The sequence below is a fragment of the Hyperolius riggenbachi genome, chromosome 2, assembly GCF_040937935.1.
Source record: "Hyperolius riggenbachi isolate aHypRig1 chromosome 2, aHypRig1.pri, whole genome shotgun sequence".
Classification (NCBI taxonomy): Eukaryota; Metazoa; Chordata; class Amphibia; order Anura; family Hyperoliidae; genus Hyperolius; species Hyperolius riggenbachi.
Window position 1 is genome coordinate 108,541,352 of NC_090647.1, and position 22,666 is coordinate 108,564,017.

The 22,666-nt window shown below is 46.3% G+C and overlaps 1 long non-coding RNA gene across 4 annotated transcripts in view; it reads right to left on the reverse strand.

Annotated features, from left to right (window-relative positions):
- Nucleotides 1–22,666, reverse strand: part of LOC137544023 (uncharacterized) — a 270,055-nt gene that overhangs the window by 61,758 nt on the left and 185,631 nt on the right. For 3 of the 4 annotated variants that reach the window (XR_011025700.1, XR_011025698.1, XR_011025699.1), the window contains exon 4: nt 19,051–19,158. The exons of the other annotated variant lie outside the window; for it this stretch is intronic. This is a non-coding gene — a long non-coding RNA (uncharacterized lncRNA). The remainder of the gene's footprint in view (nt 1–19,050; nt 19,159–22,666) is intronic. 4 annotated transcript variants of the gene reach the window in all.

The following is a 22,666-nucleotide window of genomic DNA, read 5'->3' on the forward strand; positions in this document are numbered from 1 at the left end:
CCACAGCCCACAGGCACCTACCATTGTGCCCATTGCCCACTACAAGCACAATAGTGCTCCAGGGCCTCTGTTATTATCACTAAATTGTGTTTGAACTGTTGCAGCATATTCTCAATGTCTGTCTGATGTGCACAGACAGAGCACACTGGCACTGGCCCACACCTGTGCCCACTTCTTGTGATATTATTTGTGTGCCACACGTTTGGTCTATCAGTGTGAAGTGGGCATAACCCTTACATTACCACTCTGGACATTTCAAAGCAGCCCTTTATTTCTCAAATGTAGGAAGGTACTGTGATTTCTGCCCTAGGGGTTAAAACCTGACGTTGCATCAACTCCGTAATTTTGGTGGGACATGGATACCCCTATCCAGGTGTTAGACCCTTTGAAACAAGTTTTCCATCACTTTTGTGACCAGAAACAGTCTTTGTAGGTTTCTAAACTTGCCTGACCATTGAAGGAAAATTCGAGTCACCTGTTCATGAACATCTGCGGAAGTTCGGGTTCGCCGTTTGCGAATGGAAAATTTGATATTCACGACATCTGTATTCGTAGGCCCCGTTCACATTGCACGCGTTCCCGTCCGCGTTTCGGGAACGCGTGCGGGAGGCCGACACGCACGACATCAGACAGTGCATAGAGTGCACTGTCTGATGTTCACACTGCATGCGTTCCGGACCTGTGTGGTCCGGGAACGCATGCTGCACGCGTTTCCTAGCAAAACGCGCGGCTGTCCCATTCACTTTCAGTGAATGGGATCAGCCACGCAACGCACAGAGACGCACATGACGTGCGTTCCTGTGCGTTGTGTTCTGAACGGAACGCGCCTGCGTTCCGTGATATGAACGGGGCCGTAGCATGTCAGACTGCAGAGATTCATACCTCCAATCATTGCCTTAACTCTTGCTTCAATGGTAATATTCACCTCTGCATGTGTTTTGAATACCGTAATTGGTGTAAAATATAAACTGGGGTATATGGCTCTGCAGCTAAAGCACTAAGTACAATCATTAAATCCAGAAAGCAAAAGCTGGTACTGTTAAAAAAAAGTTTGCAGATACTTTCAAATAGGTTGAGCATCCTTATGACATCATCAAGTGTGGTCATATTTATACATTTTTCAGCAACTTCTGTAGGAAAAATAACAGACGAACAAAGGTACAACAATATCTTAATTTAACTGTACACATACTGTATATGAGTATGCGTCTTTTTTAACATTCTGTCCATAGTTTCTAAATAATTACAGCAGGACTCCTCGCAAAACATCTGGAGTCCACACTGCAGTTCTCACACAGGCAATGAAAATAGTAACAATAAAAATATTTTCATGTAAAAAAAAAACTGCTTACGGTATGTTTTTTATTTACTGTAATCAAGTGATTGATCACACAGTCTCTCTAGTATAAATACAATGATCAAAAACATTGTGTGGTTATATATAACAATGAGAGCCCCCTGGTGGACAGAACCCAGGTTCAGTAAGGTGCAGTGCAGATACTGTATGTGAATGAAAACATATATATACAGGACATAAATTAACCCATAAGAAATGTGACAAATATTAATGCAGTATTAGTGGGTTTGGCAGAAATTCATACAACAACATACATGTCATGTGTGTGAGTAGCTTGCAGTAAAAAAGTCAGCCTGGTTACGTTATTGCACATGATATGGGCATTTCAAGGAGAAAATGGAGGTTTCTTATTTCAGCTCCTTACTTCTCTCTGCATTACACCCTTCGGGCTGGAAGCCCCAGAGCATTTCTGGCAGCGTTTTGGGATCGCCTTCAATCGCTAGTGATTTCCCAAAATGCTTTGCCAATGTAAGTGGATGGAGCAGATCCCCTGAAGCGATTGCGATTCGGAAAATCGCAATCGCAGTACATGCAGCATTTTGAGAGGATTCTAATGTATTGTATAGGAGCAGGGAAATCACTTCCAAAATCGCTTCCAAAGTGATACCACAAATTGCTAGTGATTACGATAGCGCTTTGCACTTTGTAGTGGGTCCCAGCCCCGACTGGGTATAGGAATTTTACTATTCTATCAAAGTGTAAATAACAAGAAGTGATATTATGTTTTTCTTATGCTTTATGATGTAATAGGCATTAAAGTGAAGGGAAATTTAAAAGTATAAACAGATACTTATCTAAGGATAGGGAAGGCTCTGGGTCCTATAAAGACTACCCGTTCAATCCCCCCCCCCCCCCCGGTTCCCTTGTTCCCTCGCAGGCTTCTCGGTTTAAATCTCCCGCTGCTAGAGACTTCGGTAGAAGACAGACGGTTCTGTACTGCGCACGCGCTAGTGTGCGAAAGAGGGCACTCGTGTGTGCGCAGTACGGAAGACTGCTGAAGCCCCACCGAAGTGGACGAGAGTAGTCTGCTAATGGGGGAGCCTGCGGGGAACGCGGGGACCAGGAGAGGAGAACGGAAAGCTCTATAGGACCCAGAGCCTTCCCTCTCCTTAGGTATTGGTTTCTTGTTTTAAATTTCCCTTCAGACGCCCTTTAAAAAATATATGGTTTTTAATGGTGTTTTGGGCTATTTATTTTCTCGTTGGTTGTTAAGATAAAAAATGTCAGTTAAATATATCATATAGGAGACACACACAGTGATATTTGAGAAGTGAAATGAAGTTTATTGCATTTACAGTAAGTGCGCAATAATTGTTTAAATAAAATTAGGCAGGTCCATAAATCTTGGCACTGTTGTCATTTTATTGATTCCAAAACCTTTAGAACTAATTATTGGAACTCAAATTGGCTCGGTAAGCTCAGTGACCCCTGACCTACATACACAGGTGAATCCGATTATAAGAAAGGGGGTCAATTGTAAGTTTACCTCCTCTTTTAAATTTCTCTGAAAAGTAGCAACATGGGGGTCTCAAAACAACTCTCAAATGACCTGAAGACAAAGATTGTTCACCATCATGGTTTAGGGGAAGCATACAGAAAGCTGTCTCAGAGATTTCAGCTGTCTGTTTCCACAGTTAGAACATATTGAGGAAATGGAAGACCACAGGCTCAGTTCAAGTTAAGGCTTGAAGTGGCAGACCACGAAAAATCTCAGATAAACAGAAGCGATTAATGGTGAGAACAGTCGCAGTCAACCCACAGACCAGCACCAAAGACCTACAACATCAGCTTGCTGCAGATGGAGTCACTGCATCGTTCAACCATTCGGCACACTTTACACAAGGATGTATGCAGAGGAAGCCTTTTCTCCGCCTACAGCACAAACAGAGCCTCTTGAGGCATGCTAAAGCACATTTGGACAAACCAGCTTCATTTTGGAATAAGGTGCCGTGGACTGATGAAACTAAAATTGAATTATTTGGGCATAACAAGGGGCATTATGCATGGAGGAAAAACAACACAGCATTTCAAGAAAAACACCTGCTACCTACAGTAAAATATGGTGGTGGTTCCATCATGCTGTGGGGCTGTGTGGCCAGTGCAGGGACAGGGAATCTTGTTAAAGTTGAGGGACGCATGGATTCCACTCAGCAGATTCTGGAGACCAATGTCCAGGAATCAGTGACAAAGCTGAAGCTGCACCGGGGCTGGATCTTTCAACAAGACAACGACCCTAAACACTGTCCTAAATCTACTAAGGCATTTATGCAGAGGAACAAGTACAATGTTCTGGAATGGCCATCTCAGCCCCCAGACCTGAATATAATTGAAAATCTGTGGTGTGAATTAAAGAGAGCTGTCCATGCTCAGAAGCCATCAAACCTGAATGAACTAGAGATGTTTTGTAAAGAGGGATGGTCCAAAATATCTTTAACCAGAATCCATACTCTCATTGGAACCTACAGGAAGCGTTTAGAGGCTGTAACTTCTGCAAAAGTAGGTTCTACTAAATATTGATTTCATTTCTTTTTTGTGGTGCCCACATTTATGCTCCTGGCTTATTTTGTTTAAACATTTATTGCACACTTTCTGTAAATCCAATAAACTTTATTTCACTTCTCAAATATCACTGTGTGTGTCTCCTACATGATATATTTAACTGACATTTTTTATCATAACAACCAACAATTTGTGCAGGAAAATCATGACGATTAACATCGTTGCACAAACTTTCGCATCCCGCTGTATTTATTTAAGTATTTATATAGCAGCAACATATTACACAGCACTGTACAGAGTATATATTGTCTTGTCACTAACTGTCCCTCAGAGGGGCTCACAATCTAGTCCGTACCATAATAATATGTCTACGTATGTATCGTGTAGCGCATGCATCATAGTCTAGGGCCAATTTAGGGTGAAGCTAATAAACGTATCTATATGTTTTGGGACGTGGGAGGAAAGTGGAGTGCCCGGAGGAAACCCACACAGACACGGGGAGAACATACAAACTCCTTGCAGATATTGACCTGGCTCGGATTCAAACTGGGGACCCAGCACTGCAAGGTGAGAGCGCTAACCACTACACCACCGTGCTGCCACCAGGCTATAGTAAACTATTTGTATTATATGGTGGAATAGTGCTTCCTTTCTCTCCATAATTGTTTGAACACCAAATAAATGTAGTATGTGATTAGAGATGGCTCGAACCTCCGATTTTCGGTTTGTAAAGCTCGAACTCGAACTTCCGAAAAAGCTTGCGAACCTGCAAACTTTTGAAACACTGTTTCTGGCCACAAAAGTGATGGAAAATATGTTTCAAGGGGTCTAATACCTGGAGGGGGACATGGCAGAGTGGGATACATGGCAAAAGTCCCGGGGAAAATTACGGATTTGACACACAGCAGAGTTATAATCCCTAGAAGGCAGAAATCACATTGCATTGCAAAATTGGAGGCCAAAAGTGCTTGAAAACATCTTGCGTGTGTATACATGGATTAGCAGTTAGTGTAAGTAGTGTACTGCTTCACACTGACAGACCAAACTCACTGTGTCACGCACCGCAAACAGCTGTTTATGTAGTGATGGCTGTGCTGGACTGGTGCGCACCATGGCGAGAGTGCAGGCGATTGCGGTTTTCAAGCCCATATGATCGGGCTGAGGTAGCTCAATGACAGAACAACAGTGACTGTCCAGCTGATCAAATTTGGTCTGTCTACAATGAAGCAACACACTCATATAGGTCATTGTGATACGCAAGCCCCTTTACCACGCCAAGGTAGCGATCACAAAGGGGAATTGACACATGTACATGCCTTTTGTTTTGTTGTTGCAGCCGCAGTGCAGCCAGAAAAATTAGGCATGTACATGCACCAGAAAAATTATTATTATGTTTGGTAGCAGCTGCTGCTAGCAGCAGCGGCTATAAAAATTCAGGAATCCACCTGGAGTCCTGGACCCTGTTGGTGGTGGCGGAGAAGGCAATCAAGCAACCTGCAGGCAGAGATGCTGTGTGGGGACTGAGTCTTGGGGCAGGCAGTCACACGGCATGCAGGCAGAGATGCTGTGTGTGGTGACTGACTTAGTCTTCAGGCAGGCAGTAGCCCTCCGGCATCCATGCCTCATTCATTTTGATAAAGGTGAGGTACTGAACACTTTTTGACCTGACTGCTGGTGGTATAATACAATGTGCAGTTAGACAGGTGCAGTGAAAAGGTATGCACTGACTGCTGCTATAATAAAATAGTGCAGTCACACAGGTGCAGTGAAAAGGTATGCAGTGACTGCTGGTATACAATGTTCAGACACACAGGTGCAGGGAAAAGGTATGCAGTGACTGCTGCTGTAATACAATTGTGCAGTCACACCGGTGCAGGGAAAAGGTATGCACTGACTGCTGCTATAATACAAATGTGCAGTCACACAGGTGCAGGGAAAAGGTATGCAGTGACTGCTGCTATAATACAATTGTGCAGTCACAACGGTGCAGGGAAAAGGTATGCACTGACTGCTGCTATAATACAATTGTGCAGTCACACAGGTGCAGGGAAAAGGTATGCAGTGACTGCTGCTATATCTCAATTGTGCAGTCACACAGGTGCAGGGAAAAGGTATGCAGTGACTGCTGCTATAATACAATTGTGCAGTCACACAGGTGCAGGGTAAAGGTATGCACTGACTAGTGGTGGTATTGTATAATACAAAGTGCAGTCACCCAGAGGCAGTGAAAGGTATGCACTGGATGTGCTGGGTCTGGCACAGTACAGCAATTAGCAAGGGCCAGCTGAAACAGACAGGGCTATATATGCAGTGTCAATGGCACACACACCAAAAAAAACACATCAGAAGAACAGACCTCCTAACTATCGCTTTTTGTATCTCTCCAATGTCTCTCCCTTTTCTCACTAATACAGCAGCACACAGAGTGAGAACATGGCCAACGCTGCTGCCTTTTATAAGGTGGGGGGCTCCAGGAGGGAGTGCAGGCTGATTAGCTGCCATGTGTCTGCTGACTGTGATGTAGAGGGTCAAAGTTTAGCCCAATGATGTAGTATAGGGGGCGGGTCGAACTCGCTAAGTGTTCGCGGTTCACCGCGAGCTCGAACCAGCTAAGTTCATGCAAACAAGTTCTACGCCGAACCGTTCGGGCCATCTCTATATGTGATGCTATTTGTGTCAAACAACATTGTGCGTTGTTTTCCTACCAGCATTCATCCTGTTCATGAGTGTCATCTGCATGCTTACATCCATTCTTCACTTACGCTGTGCTAGAAATGCCTAAGGTTATCTCGGGAGTGTTTGACTAGTGATGCTTGAAATGCATATGCAGACAGCGGAGATCTGAGGGTTCTGTAGCAAGTGTGGAACTAATGGACGTTTTTGACTAAAAATAAAGTGCTATAAGAATCTTACAGCACCATTTTGTTGGTACAGATATCAAACGTTTCTTGTACAACAATTGTATTGCCTACACAGTGCACAACTTTTATGGAATAGTCACAGAAGGATTTTTATTTTCCAGTAATTATTATTTATTTATATAGCACCAACATCTTCCGTAGCGCCATACATAGTAATTTTAATTTGACCATTTTCATTGAAATAAGCCGAGAACTGGAAAATAATATGATTTACATTGAAAACTGACTTTTTGGAAATATGTTTTTGAGATGTGAGGATAAACACATTAAGACAGAGACAACACACAAATTCTTTGCAAACAGTGTCCTTGGTGGTGTATACACAGCCCTGACTACATAGCAGTGTATCATTGACAAACAGTTGACAATATTTCCCCTCACCCCAGCCATAATTTCCTCCACCACCACCACCAACAGAACACTGTTTCACCTCCATGTTCTAGCCACCCCCCTTCTCCCAACATAAACACTATTTACTGTAAAATATTATTCCCCCCTCAATGCCTCAACAATCCTACACCATAACATACATTTCTTTTATGAAATCTAAAATGCTACTCTCCCCCTCCATGTTCTAGCAAACCCACAACTAACACCCACTTCAACATCCCAACATAACGCCCTCTAACATACATATCTATGCCCTCCCCTATGTCTTTAACCTCCATACTGTTCACAGCATGTTTAGTATTGACGTGTATATCTGTCAATACCGCCGGGGAGGTTAAAACCCCCTGTGATGTAGCCCTTCAATATAATTTTTTTTTGTAGAATCTGTCCTCTTCCCCAAGCTCCTAAACTTAAAGTAAACCAGAGCTGAATAAAAAAGAAAAATCGGTACTTACCCGTTCCTTCCTCCAGCAGCACAAACACGTGTGGGTCCCTCGGTGTCCTCCCACGTTTTACCGTTCAGCCGCGATCAGCCCCGGTAACTGTCTCAGTCGCGTCACGTCTGGCTCTTCTGCGCATGCACAGGAGGTCTGCGCATGAGCAGAAGACCCAGACTGGCCGCGACTGAGACAGTTTCCAGGGCTGATCACGGCTGAACGGCAGACCGCGGGAGGACGCCGAAGGACTCACGCATGTTAATAATTTTATTGAATCAGATGAAAGTTGGTGCCACAACGAGCATGGCTGATCAACAATTCGACCAATTTCAGGCTAAAATCGGTCAAATGTATTGATCACGCAAGCTGGAAAATATCGCTCCAACGTGGTCAGTTGGGTAAGCGATGGTAATGGCGTGCAATATCAGGATGACCGATGAACATAAAGGGCTCCTGGCTGCTGTCTCCCCAAATGTAAATATGCACCCCAGTGCCTGCGCATTGTAACTCTCACCTGCTCCAGCTGCAGCACCTCCCGGTCTCATCCGCTTTCTCCCCCAACGGCATCTCCCGGAGGAGACAGCGGAGGAGACTGGGAGTAGCTGGACAGTCGAGGCAGCTGAAGCAAGTGAGATTGCAATCCTTGGGCACCAAAAGGGTGGAGAGACATAAACATTTATATTTGCAGCAATACAAATGTTAATAATCAGAGAGAGTTGATATGTCTCTTAGTCAATCTGCCCATGCAAATCGCTTGATGTATGGACACCTTAAAAGTAAAGAACAAGCCCCCAAATACTCATCTAATGAAAAAATACAGCCATATTCCCAGTGCCAAGATCACCTGAACCCAACGCTAAAACCACCCAACACCAAAGTGAACATGGCTGAGACTACACGGACTGCTGTGGAATCTTGACACCTGCTGCCTGGAAATCCATGTTGGTTTGATTTTTCTTCTTCTTGTTCTTCTGGAGGTATTTCATTCATGTTTGTTATCTCATCTTGCTGTACAAATAATAGAGAAATTGAGAGCCCACTATAGTGTAGTACTTCAGTCCAATACGGTAAAAGGAAACAATATAAGATATACTCACAAAGGTAGATTGCTGGCAAGCACCCACTATCAAGGCATTAGTGGAACTTGACCCGTCCTCTCGGGATAGATTAAGATGTTGCTCTGTGGGCAGGAAATATGGGGGTAGACCCCTCCACCAAAAGTGGACTAGTGATGTTTGTATCAGAAACTCAGAGGCGCCAAAAGGATAAAACAATGTTCAAATTAAAATTAGTGGAAGAGCTACTCACCTCTCCATAGAAGATTCAACAAGATAAACATTTCAAAAGCATTCTTTAATAATGTACTCCAATAATTGCAACGCATTTCGTGGGACACAGTCCACTTCCTCAGGCAGTGGAACAGGAGTAGCTGATCCGTTATCAAAGCGAGTGCGGTGTCTCTGGAGGCGATCTCTGTAGGCAGGAACATTGTTTTATCCTTTTGGTGCTTCTATGTTTCTGATACAATCATTTTGTTGTACGGTCCTTGGAAATAGCTTTGCATCAGAGTTCCTCGGCGTAAGTGAGAATTGCTGTTTAGGTCCCCTGAATCTTTGATCCGTCAGAGGTTAATCTGCCTTAAAAATTAGGCTTCAATGTTTAAAGCAAAGAATAAATCTGTATTCAGAGTAGATCCATTGCACACTGTAGGAATCAAAGTTCACGGGCTATTATATAGCTCCATTATGTGTCTAACTCCACCACTCCTACAGCTGGCTGGCAGCTGCCTATTGTAGGATACATAATTCAAGAGCATTTGGGGTTGCCAAACTGCCCATAAAACTGTAAATTAATATACCATATTTAATAGGCTGGGAGATAGCACAAAGTACTTTATAATCTATCCAACAAATGTCATACAGCTGTACATATCACAAACCAAATAGGTTGTTTGATTTTTCGCTAGAAGGCTAGGCTTTTGTCTGGGGCTGAGATGAGAAAGTCCATGGGCTTCCCCCGGCACAACTTTGTGTGTTCAACAAATAGAGATGATGCCATAAAGCTAAAGGGAGAAATGTAATAACATATAATGAGAGATATATGCTGCCGGGCTAACGCATAAATCAAACTTTGCTATGTGTCAATTAACAGAAAAACACAACCAGATCAGTCTCGTATGATCATCTTTTCACATTTTTGGCTCAGGATGTCCTCGCTAATCCAGTCTCAATTTGCCTTCATGTATCTTGTGCCATCACGCCATGACCCGGAGCATCTGTAGTTGCCAATACTGACAGAACTTGAATTTGTTCCACGCTCCCTTAAGTCTTTCACTCCAAACATAAGCTTGCTGCTGCTATGGAGCAGCCCTTTTTTTTGGCTGGGTGTGTGAGTGCTGTAAATCAACTGACAGCAAAGATCTGACAGCTGGATGAGATCCAGAGAAAGAACTCTTACAAGAAAAGCAAGGCACGAAAGCATGCTGCTACCTAGGGGGGGGGGGGGGGGGGGGGCAGGAAGAGGGAACTGAAGGAGTAGGGAAAAAATAAAAGATACAATAGGAGCTATTCAGGCTTGAAAAGGCAGCAAAGAGGAAGGGGAACTGCATAACATCTTCATCTGAAAATGATCTACTTTACAACAGTGTGAAATTAAACATTTTACTTATATCCAATGTAACTTTTTTATTGGATGGGGGTGGTTCCATTTAATTCTTTAATTTCACTATACTAAAGTAAAAGTGGATGGACAGTTTCCAAAATGTTGTGGATGTGTGTCTTCTCCCCACTCAAAAAAAAATGGTTCAGATCTGTCAAGTCCACAAATATCCCCTTCTGTTTCAAAACAGATGTCCTGTAACCATGTACATCACAAAAGGGGGCCTGGAAATGTGGGCGTCCATAAAAGCAGATAGTGGAATAGTAGTAAATTTACCAATAATCTATTATTACAGTGGAAAAAAACAATAGTAAAATATGGTCATTACTGTATTTTTTGGACTATAAGACACTCCAGACCATAAGATGCAACTAGGTTTAGAGGACAAACACCAGGGGAAATTATATATATATATATATATATATATATATATATATATATATATATATATATATATATACTAAACCTGGTGCGTCCATGGTGAAGGGGCATCTTGTGCCACCTTGTACCTCTTGTGTCTCCCTGTGTCCTTCTCTGTCCCCCTTGTGTCCTCCTGTGTCCCCCATGTGTCCCCCTCTGTCCTCCTCTATTCCCCCATTGTGTCCCCCCGTGTCCTCCAAAGGTCCCCCTGTGTCCTCGTCTGCATGGGCACAGTACAGGGAGTCCCCAAAATTGATGGGTTGGAGGTTCATATTGGCAGGCGTTCTAAAGTCAGGAACTCCCTACATTTGTACTATAAGACACAGTGACTTTTTTCCCCCACTTTTGGGGGAGAAAAAGTAAGTCTTATAGACCAGTAAATACTGATATTTTACTACAACTAAACCCTATTCTCACACTGAACCCTCCCACTACCGTTGTCTAACCTTTAAACACCCCCCTGGCTTACCTTAACCATCCCCATGGCTAACCCTAACCAGTGCCTGCTATTTGTAGTCATATATTGAATTGCAGGCGGCCATGCCCCCCAATTTCCCACTACTACCAATATTTGAATGGGCGACTATGGCGGCGCCCTAACTTCCTGCTTTTCATGTAACCTCCTGTGGCTAGATTTTAAAATGAATTTATACAATTGTTAGGGGAGTGTCCTCATTTTATTAACACACAGAGAGGCACTGCAGGATTTAACTCCGCCCCTCCATCAGTTCTCCACTGCTTTCTCCTATGTGGAATAACATGTATCTTAAGAAGACAATTGAGGAAACCGGCTGAGAAAAAGGTGATGGTGGCGATGGCTGGCTTGAGGCAGCAAGGATCATTGTTGTGCCATAGCTGAATTCTAACATGCTCGTTCATTCTTTGATAACTATTTGGAATCATGTATAAATACATCAGAGGGCAATATAATACCTTGGCGGATGAGCTTTTTGTCCCTATGCCTTCTCAAAGGACTAGAGGACATGATCTGCGCATGGAGGAAAAACGTTTTAGCCATTTATTTAGGAAAGGGTTTCTTTACAGTAAGAGTGATTAAGATGTGGAATGCATTGCCACAGGAAGTCATTATGGCAAACTCTATACCTGCATTTAAAGGGGGCTTAGATGCTTTCCTTGCGTTGAAAGACATCCATGGCTACAATTACTAGGTCATGCCTAATGATGTTGATTTTATCTGATTGCCATCTGGAGTCAGGAAGGAATTTTTCCCTTTAGGGGCTAATTGGACCATGCCTTGTAAGGGTTTTTTCGCCTTCCTCTGGATCAACAGGGATATGTGAGGGAGCAGGCTGGAGTTGTACTTTATACTGGTTGAACTCGATGGACGTATGTCTTTTTACAACCAAAATAACTATGTAACTATGTTTGTTTTGTAACAACGGTTATCGAGCACGTGTAGGTTTTCTGAGCACCATTTTATTTCCATACTGTGAGAGAACGCGGAAAAGCCGCCGCGTGTACTGACAGCAAGGCGGCTAATTCCGCGTCCAGCACGGCGGTTTGCACGCAGAAGCATGTGTCTGGTACTGTGAGAGAACGCGGAAAAGCCGCTGCGTGTACTGATAGCAAGGCGGCTAGTTCCGCATCCAGTGCGGCGGTTTGTACGCAGCAGCATGCGTCTGGTGTGGCTGGGTCTGTTAGTTCACACAGATTCAGGAATACGCGCGCGCGCGCTGAGAGGCAGAACTTTTATGACGGCCAAGGGGGATCAGCTGACCAGGCTGGTCAGCTGACCTCAGAGCAAGTGGCCATTGGTCTATCACTTAGGGGTGGTGCCAGAGAGCGCTACTCTATATATAGTTACTGCTGGACAGTCACAAGTTGTCTGCCGTTGCAAACACTACGTGGAAGCACTCAGACCTTAGTCAGATCCAACAGTGTGTTTGAACCAGGAGGACCTGGGAATTCACACTGAGCCAGATTACTACTGTGTTATTATTGTGTTATACTTCAGACTAGTTCCAGGGTGTAGAGACCACGGATCTCACACCCAAGATTAGGGAACTTGTGTATCATTCTGTTATACTTCAGACTAGTTCCATAGTGTTGAGACCACGGACCTCACACCCAAGATTAGGGAACTTGTGTATCATTCTGTTATACATCAGACTAGTTCCAGGGTGTAGAGACCACGGACCTCACACCCAAGACTAGGCATTGTTTGATATCTGTTATGACCTATTGCTTTCCTGACTACCTCTCCGCTCGCTGATTCGGTACCACGCATATCTGATCTTCCGTTGCCGACCCTGCCTGCCTTGGATACCGAATCAGTCTTCTGTCTTTGTAATTTGTCTGTCTGTGTGTTGCCGACCTGGCTTGCCCGACCTCGAGAGCGATCTCTCTCCTTTAGGAGATAGTTTCCAGATCAGATAGTGACATCCACCTTCAGGTGTCACTCACTCACTGGTCCTTCCTACCTTCAGCCTGAGACTCCACCCCTTGGAAGATCTCAGGCTGCTGGAAGGTTCTCATACTTCTTTAAAGAGCAGTGTTGCCCACACTGCCAAGGACCACCTGCTCATCAGGTGGATTACTCAAAGTAAATACTGTTGCACCAAACACTCACGATATATACAGGTGTCCAGAGGTTAGTACTATATCTGTATTATTGGTGATTCTGCACATCATCAATAATCAGGTATATATCTGTATTCTTGCTGATACTGCAGATCACCAATGATCAGATTCTCTCTGTGTGCTGACACCGATCGTTACACATACACTGTTTATATTCACTTATCCTATTTGCTACTAGAATTTGCATTTTCAATTCTGGATTTAGTTAGGCAAGGAATTTTCCCCAAGAAGAATGAAAATTACAAAATCCTGGCAGAAGATCAACCACTAATCTGCTTTGTCATTGCATCAATACGCTGCTGCCACAAGGGAAGTGTTCTATAAAGTGCCTTTTATCATCCGTGATAGAGGATAAAATCTATTAAAAGCACACCTGAACTGAGAGGGTTATAAAAGCAGACATGTTTATTTCCTTTTAAACAATGCAGATTGCCCGACTGTCCTGCTGAACTCTATACCTCTAATACTATTAGGCATAGACCCTGAATGAGCATGCTGACCAGTTGTGATCAGTCTGACTGGATTAGCCATGTGCTTGTTTCAAGTGTGTGATTCAGACACTGTTGATGCTTAAAGGACACATCCGAGCAAGTACAAATAAAAAACTGCACTCACCTGGGCCTTCCTCCACTCCCCGCCAGCCGTACCGTGCCCTCGCCGCAGCTCCGCTCACCGCTAGTGGACCGGGGTCCCCTCCGGTGTAGGATATCCACTGCGGTTGCGCGAGTGGCTCTCAGAGTCGCACTGACATCACCAGGACTGTACTTTGCAGGCGCAGTAGTTCTGTGCCTGCGCAGAACAGTCCAGATGACATCAGCGCGACCAGTGAGCCGCACGCTGGAGCGCAGGAGAAGCTGACCCGGACGCTGACCTGGCAAGGTCGGCTTCTCCACCGGAAGGGACCGGGAGCCACTGGAGCTGCATTGAGGGCACAGGACATATGCCAGGGGCTGGAGTAAGCCCCAGGTAAGTATATTTTTTTATTTTAATATGCTCTGACCTTCCCTTTAAGAGATCAGCAGGACTGCCAAGCAACTGGTTAAAGAGGCTCTGTAACAAAAAATGTCCTCTGTGGGGTACTTACCTCGGGAGGGGGAAGCCTCTGGATTCTAATGGGGCTTCCCCCATCCTCCTTCGTCCCACGGTGGCAGCGCGGGGCATGTTAATATTTACCTTCCCGGCTCCAGCGCAGGCGCAGTAGCAGCTCTCTGCTCGGGATCAGGCGGAAATAGCCTACCCCAGTTGGGTCCGCTCTACTAGAGCGGACCCGGACTGGGATCGGCTATTTCGACCTTAGTCTATCGGGGAGCCGCTACTGCGCTGGAGCCGGGAAAGGTAAATATTCCAGGCACTGCTGCGCCTACACCACAGCATGACAAATTGTTGGCTGTGGTTTCGGGGGAGTCCAGCGCTGTCACCGTAGGATGAAGGACAATGGGGGGAAGCCTCATTAGGATCCAGAGGATTCCCCCTCCCGAGGTAAATACCCCACAGGGGACTTATTTTCTGTACAGAGGCTCATTAAAAGGAAATAGGCAGCCTACATATCACGTTCAGTTCAGGTGAACTTAAATGTTACGGTTGTGGATGTTGTTGGTGGGGAGATGGAGGAGGCAGGGAAAACCTGCTACTTAGAACCACATTTAATGAAAAAAAAAATCTGCTCTATTATAAAATACTAAACGTATTTAAAATGGAGGTACTAATATTTCTACTATTTATCCTTAATTTTGTAGTTCACTAAAAATGTTTTGTTTCCACTAGAAAACATTTTTCAGGTTTCCCACAAACTTTAAAATGTGTTCATTTTGAAATACCGGATCTAATGTACATGCTTTACAGGCATTTCGGATATATTTTCCCGCATGTGAATCTAAAATGTGATTTTCACAAGCAAGAAAAAAGCTTTCAACTCCAAAGCATAATTTTGCACACTGTGCGCTTTCATATTATCAATCATGTTAACACGTCACGCAGACAAACGCACAGGCCCTTATCCGATTCACTTTTTCTCCTAGGCCTCAATTCACGGAGCATTATCAAACGTTTATCAAACACTTTATCAAACGTTTGATAATTGACCTCATGGGTAAAATCTCATTTTAAATTCACTAAGGTGTTATATATTTATCGAATGTTTTACCGATAAAACGTTCAACAAATATATAACACCTTAGTGAATTCAAAATGAGATTTTACCCATGAGGTAAATTATCAAACGTTTGATAAAGTGTTTGATAAACGTTTGATAATGCTCCGTGAATTGAGGCCTTAGTGAATTTAAAATGAGATTTTACCCATGAGGTAAATTATCAAACGTTTGATAAAGTGTTTGATAAACGTTTGATAATGCTCCGTGAATTGAGGCCCTAGGCCAGTGGTTCCCAACCCATGTGCCGCGACACATACATGTGTCGCGGCAGCTCCGGGTATGTGTCGCCGTGTTAGTGCTCTGTCTCCCTCCGCGCTTCTCTGTTGCCCTGCTATGCCTTCCCCTTTCGTTCTGTCCCATTGTAGTTAGTAGAGGACTACAAGAAAATGGCCGCCAGCATCCACATTTGTGGACAACGGTGGCCATTTTCTTGTAGTCCTTTATCTACTATGGGACGGAACAAAAGGGGAAGGCACTGGCAGAGCAGGGCAATAGAACAGCGCGGAAGATAGCTTCCCGGTTGAGGAGGAGGAGCGGATGGAGAGGCAATCTGCAGTAAGGAGGACAGTGAGTAAGGCACTTTCATGCCACTTCTCTGCAAAAAAATTAAGTAGCTCCCGTTCCAGCAGCAACCCCTGGCTGTGAGAGAAGCAGCCCCTCTGCCAGCAGCAACCACCACCAAAATAGCAGCAGCCCCTGTGCCGGCAGCTCCCACTATACCAGCAGCAGCAAAAGCCACTATGCCAGCAGCCCCCACTATGCCAGCAGCCACCACGCACCAGCAGCCCCCACTATGCCAGCAGCCACCACACACTAGCAGCCCCCACTATGCCAGCAGCCACCACACACAAGCAGCCCCCACTATGCCAGCAGCAGCAGCAAAACCCACTATGCCAGCAGCCCCCACTATGCCAGCAGCCACCACACACCAGCAGCCCCCACTATGCCAGCAGCCACCACACACAAGCAGCCCCCACTATACCAGCAGCAGCAGCAAAACCCACTATGCCAGCAGCCCCCACTATGCCAGCAGCCACCACACACAAGCAGCCCCAACTATGCCAGCAGCCACCACACACAAGCAGCCCCCACTATGCCAGCAGCAGCAAAAGCCAGTATGCCAGCAGCCCCCACTATGCCAGCAGTCACCACACACCAGCAGCTCCCACTATGCCAGCAGCAGCAAAAGCCACTATTCCAGCAGCCACCACACACCAGCAACCACCACTATGCCAGCAGCAGCAAAAGCCACCCACCAGCAGCTCCCACTATGCCAGCAACAGCAAAAGCCACTCGCCAGCAGCCCCCACTATGCCAGCAGCAGCAAAAGCCACCCACCAGCAGCCCCCACTATGCCTACAGCAGCAAAAGCCACCCACCAGCAGCCCCCACTATGCCTGCAGCAGCAAAAGCCACTCACCAGCAGCCCCTACTATGCCAGCAGCATTAATGGCCACTCACCAGCAGCCCCCACTATGCCAGCAGCAGCAGCAAAAGCCACCCACCAGCAGCCCACACTATGCCAGCAGCAGCAGCAAAAGCCACCCACCAGCAGCCCCCACTATGCCAGCAGCAGCAGCAAAAGCCACCCACCAGCAGCTCCCACTATGCCAGCAGCAGCAAAAGCCACCCACCAGCAGCCCCCACTATGCCAGCAGCAGCAAAAGCCACCCACCAGCAGCTCCCACTATGCCAGCAACAGCAAAAGCCACTCGCCAGCAGCCCCCACTATGCCAGCAGCAGCAAAAGCCACCCACCAGCAGCCCCCACTATGCCAGCAGCATTAACGGCCACTCACCAGCAGCCACCACTATGCCAGCAGCAGCAGCAAAAGCCACCCACCAGCAGCTCCCACTATGCCAGCAGCAGCAAAAGCCACCCACCAGCAGCCCCCACTATGCCTACAGCAGCAAAAGCCACCCACCAGCAGCCCCCACTATGCCTGCAGCAGCAAAAGCCACTCACCAGCAGCCCCTACTATGCCAGCAGCATTAATGGCCACTCACCAGCAGCCCCCACTATGCCAGCAGCAGCAGCAAAGGCCACCCACCAGCAGCCCCCACTATGCCAGCAGCATTAATGGCCACTCACCAGCAGCCCCCACTATGCCAGCAGCATTAATGGCCACTCACCAGCAGCCACCACTATGCCAGCAGCAGCAGCAAAAGCCACCCACCAGCAGCCCCCACTATGCCAGCAGCAGCAAAGGCCACCCACCAGCAGCCCCCACTATGCCTGCAGCAGCAAAAGCCACTCACCAGCAGCCCCTACTATGCCAGCAGCATTAATGGCCACTCACCAGCAGCCCCCACTATGCCAGCAGCAGCAGCAAAAGCCACCCACCAGCAGCCACCACTATGCCAGCAGCAGCAAAAGCCACCCACCAGCAGCCCCCACTATGCCAGCAGCAGCAAAAGCCACCCACCAGCAGCCCCCACTATGCCTACAGCAGCAAAAGCCACCCACCAGCAGCCCCCACTATGCCAGCAGCAGCAAAAGCCACTCACCAGCAGCCCCCACTATGCCAGCAGCAGCAGCAAAAGCCACTCACCAGCAGCCCCCACTATGCCAGCAGCAGCAGCAAAAGCCACTCACCAGCAGCCCCCACTATGCCAGCAGCAGCAGCAGCCGCCACTCACCAGCAGCCGCCACTATGCCAGCAGCAGTAATGGCCACTCACTAGCACCCACACCACTATGCCAGCAGCAGTAATTGCCACTCACCAGCAGTCGCTAGTGTACGTGTCACGGAGATCTGAACGTTTGATGTGATGTGTCACGACTCCAAAAAGGTTGGGAACCACTGCCCTAGGCATTTTCCCATCGTATGAATAAAATGCCCTTGAAGCCATCAGCAAGCAAGAAAATACTCAGAATAATTTTGACAGTGTTCTTTTTACCTACTTTTTGGAACTTTTTTAATTGAAGTGTGCTGGAAAGTTATTTTATCCAGATGATGAAAAATTATCTCCCTGAAGAAAACCAAGCGTCTGTGCTTCAAAACACACGTGGGAAAAAATGTTTGTGTTCTCCAAGCAGACAGGTGTAAACCCTACATAAGAAGAGTGTTTGAGGCCGGTTGTATACTTAATGTTAACGGTGCAATGCAGTGCAAGCAGAAAGAAGCCTTCATATGACGTTGAGCCACGGTGCAGCGACAGGGTCATATGCGTAGCGCCACCCCCCGGCTAGTGACATACTCACTGCTGGGCAGAAAGTACATCCCTTGGATTCCCGTCAGACTGTGCATGCTCGCCGCATTTCACCGCACTTATGTCGTGCACACTTACTTTGTCGCTCGCTGACTTGCATTACTGCATAACCCGTGCAGTAGGCACTGATCATGCGGCAACGCGCTGCAGACTTTGCATCAGGATTGCGGTGGTTTTGATACTTTCAGCACACCGCGTTGCCTCGTGCAAAGTGTGTAAGTCTCCATAGACTTGCATGGCTCTTGCGGCGGGTTGTGCCAGGTAAGTGTAGCAAGGAGCAATGCAGTGCGCAAGTGTGCAAGGGGCCTTAATGAACATGAAAACACACTGGCCAAAACACACGAAAGCACTGTTTTCTTCACAGATGAAATGAAAGGAAATAAATACAAATGATAAAAATGCACCTGTTTTCCAAATAAGGCACTCCCCTTATTGCTGTCCCTCCTGTGTCTGCACTGCCTTCCCCTGATTGGCTGCGCTGGAAATCAGACTCTGGAAACTGTCTGCTTTGTCTGTTTATAGATAAAAATTAAGAAAGGTGTGTTACCTAGGCAACAGGATCCCTTGGAAATGATAGGCTGGACTTACTTCTCTGGAATGCTGAAAGCAGCATTAAGCGCAGAGCATGGATAAAAAGATAAAAATGAAATAACCAAAGTGAAATGGAAAGGTTATTGAATGCAGGAAACAATTTTAAAATTCTCAGCAGCAGATATTACAAAACTGAAGTGCCAACCTGCTACTACTAGAAAGCATCTAACTATATGTATAAGGCACTTTATTTTACATTCATAAAAATTGAATGTTGCTAGTGGCTAACAAATTACAAGTTCATGTGTTAATGTTTTTGAAGAAAAAGAATGCAAGTTCATTTCCAGAATTAACATTGCTGGTGGGTAACAAGTGGTGTCCATGTTTTGGTCGATCTTAACCTTCCTGGCGGTAACCCTGAACGTAGTTCGGGGTAAGCCGCGCAGGAGGTTTTCTCAGGCCCTGCTCAGCCGATTTACTTAATTTTTTTTTGCTGGACGCAGCTAGCACTTTGCTAGCTGCGCCAGCACACCGATCGCCGCCGCCCCGCGCCCAATCGCCGCACGCCCCCCCCGACCCCGTGCGCTGCCTGGCCAATCAGTGCCAGGCAGCGCCGAGGGGTGGATCGGGACTCCCAATGATGGCGACGGGGGAAGCCCTCCAGGTAATCCCGTTCTTTGAACGGGATTACCTGATCGGAGATCGCCGAAGGCGATCGAAGCGGGCGGGGGGATGCTGCTGAGCAGCGGCTATCATGTAGCGAGCCCTGGGCTCGCTACATGATATAAAAAAAAAAACTGCTGCGCTGCCTCCTGGCGGAATTTTTCATACCGCCAGGAGGGTTAAAGGACCTGTGTCGCGAAAATCTTAAAATGTAAAATACATGTAAACACATACAAATAAGAAGTATGTTTCTTCCAGAGTAAAATGAGCCATAGGTTACTTTTCTCCTATGTTGCTGTCGCTTACAGTAAGAAGTAGAAATCTGACATTACTGACAGATTTTGGACTAGCCCATCTTCTCATGGGGGGTTCTCAGGATTTTCTTTATTTTTAAAAGCACTTAGTGAATGACAGTTGCTCCGTCCAACTGCCAAAAAGTGTGCAGCGAGCAGGGTGGCTGGTCAGCATCTTTACATAATCTTTTTTCAGGGACTGTCTTTATAAAGAATAAAGGCCATGCTGAGAATCCCCCATGAAGAGATGACTAATCCAAAACCAGTCGGTAATGTCAGATTTCTACTACCTTCTGTAAGTGACAGCAACATAGGAAAAAAGTAATGTATGGATCATTTTACTCTGGAAGAAATGTACTTCTTATTTGTATGTGTTTTAAATTTTAAGATTTTCGCGACAGTTCCTCTTTAAGCTAGTTATTCCAGAACCTTTCCTTTCTAGCCAGTGAAATCTTTTTACTGATCATTAACTCAAGGCACAAGACACATATTTTTACAGCTGCCTCATACTTGGGGAAAATTAATTAACTGTAGTCAAAATATAATTTCCATTTATAAATAATTTAGCCAGTTTTACCCAGTGTAAATAAATGATTTACATTCTGAAATGTATCATAGGCAGAGACAGCTTTAGTACTGGCAGGTGATCTCTGTAGAATGTTCATTGACTAAACGTTTTCAAAGCCAGTAGAAAAAAATTCTGGTCTCTCAGAAAGCTCTGAAGAGATAAATCCGCATAATAGACAGCCTAAGCTAAAGATACATACACTCATCCAACTTTACATCTAATTGTCGTTTAAACTAGTCGTCTGAACGACTTGAAGTGCAAACAACAAGTCATTCAGACGTCATGTACACACTGAACAAGCTGATATGCTAATTTACCTAATTTACATGTCGTTTAACCAAATTTAACCAAAAATAGCGCTGACAGATAGTGACAGGGAGTGATTGATGGGTAATTAGGGGGTGATTAGAGGGAAGAACAGATGTAAACAATGCACTTTGGTGGTGATATGACCGTGGGTCTGTGGGCGAGGCAGGTTAGGGTCTGAACGGATGGGTGGCAGTGACAGGTGGTGACAGGGGGTGATTGATGAGTGATTGATGGGTGATCAGTGAGTGATTAGAAGGGAGAACAGATGTAAATATTGCACTGGGGAGGTAAGAAGGGGTGGTCTGAGGGCAATCTGAGGGTGTGGGTGGGTGTTTAGGTGCTCACAGGGGGCAGTTTAGGGTCTGATCTGATGGATAGCAGTGACAGGTGGTGATTGATGGGTGATTGACAGGTGATTGACAGGTGATCAGTGGGTGATTATATGGGAGGATAGATGTATACAGTACACAGTGGGGGGTCTGGGGAGGATCTGAGGGGTGGGGGGTGATCAGGAGCCCCCAGGGGGCAGATTAGGACCTGATCTAAAAAATAGTGTTGACAGATAGTGACAGGGGGCGATTGATGGGTGATTAGGGGGGTGATTGGGTGCAAACAGGGGTCTGGGGGGTGTTCAGGGGGGGTCTGAGGGGTGCTGTGGGCGATCAGGGGGCAAGGGGGGGCAGATCAGTGTGTTTGGGTGCAGACATGGAGGGCTGCAGCCTATCCCTGGTGGTCCCTCGATCACTGGGACCACCAGGGCAGGAGGTAGCCCGTATAATACACTTTGTATACATTACAAAGTGTATTATACACTTTGCATGCGGCGATCGAGTGGTTAACATCCCGCCGGCGCTTACTTACGGCCGGCGGGATGATGTCGCGGGTGGGCGGAGCCTGTTGCCAGGGGCAGCGCGCGTCACCAGTGACGCGATCGCTGGCCGGACACGCCTTAAGGACCCGCCGCCGATGTGCGTATTGCGGCCCTTTCGGCGTCCACTTTGCCGCCGCCCATCGGCTGTGGGCTGTCGGCAAGTGGTTAAAGCATCTATAGACTAGAGATGGCCCGAACGGTTCCAGGCGAACTTCGGTGGTTCCGAGAACCGCAAACTTTTACGGAAGTTCGGTTCGCCCCCATAGTGCATCATGAGGGTCAACTTCGACCCTTTGCATCACAGTCAGCAGGCACATTGTAGCCAATCAGGCGACACTCCCTCCTGGAGCCCCCCCCCCCCCCCCCCTTATAAAAGGCAGGCAGCGTCAGGCATTGGACTCACTCGTGTGCCTGCATTAATTAGAGAAGGGATAGCTGCTGCAGACTTTCATAGGGAAAGCTTAGTTAGGCTCTTGTAGGCTTGTTAGCTTGCTCCTGGCTGATTGCTATTGCTAAAAAAGCACCCCTCAACAGCTCTTTTGAGAGCTAATCTTGTTCTTGTGATCTATTTGTGTGTGTGTGTGTGTGTGTGTGTGTGTGTGTGTGTGTGTGTGTGTGTGTGTGTGTGTGTGTGTCCGTCCGACTTGCATTATATACAGCCCTGTCAGTCAGTCGCAGCTGGCCTTTGGCTCCTTGGTGGTATATTTACTACTGTGCCAGGTGCACAGCGTAATACCCATCACTGCATATATCTACTACCTGTTGTTCACTTTAGTGCACCCGCC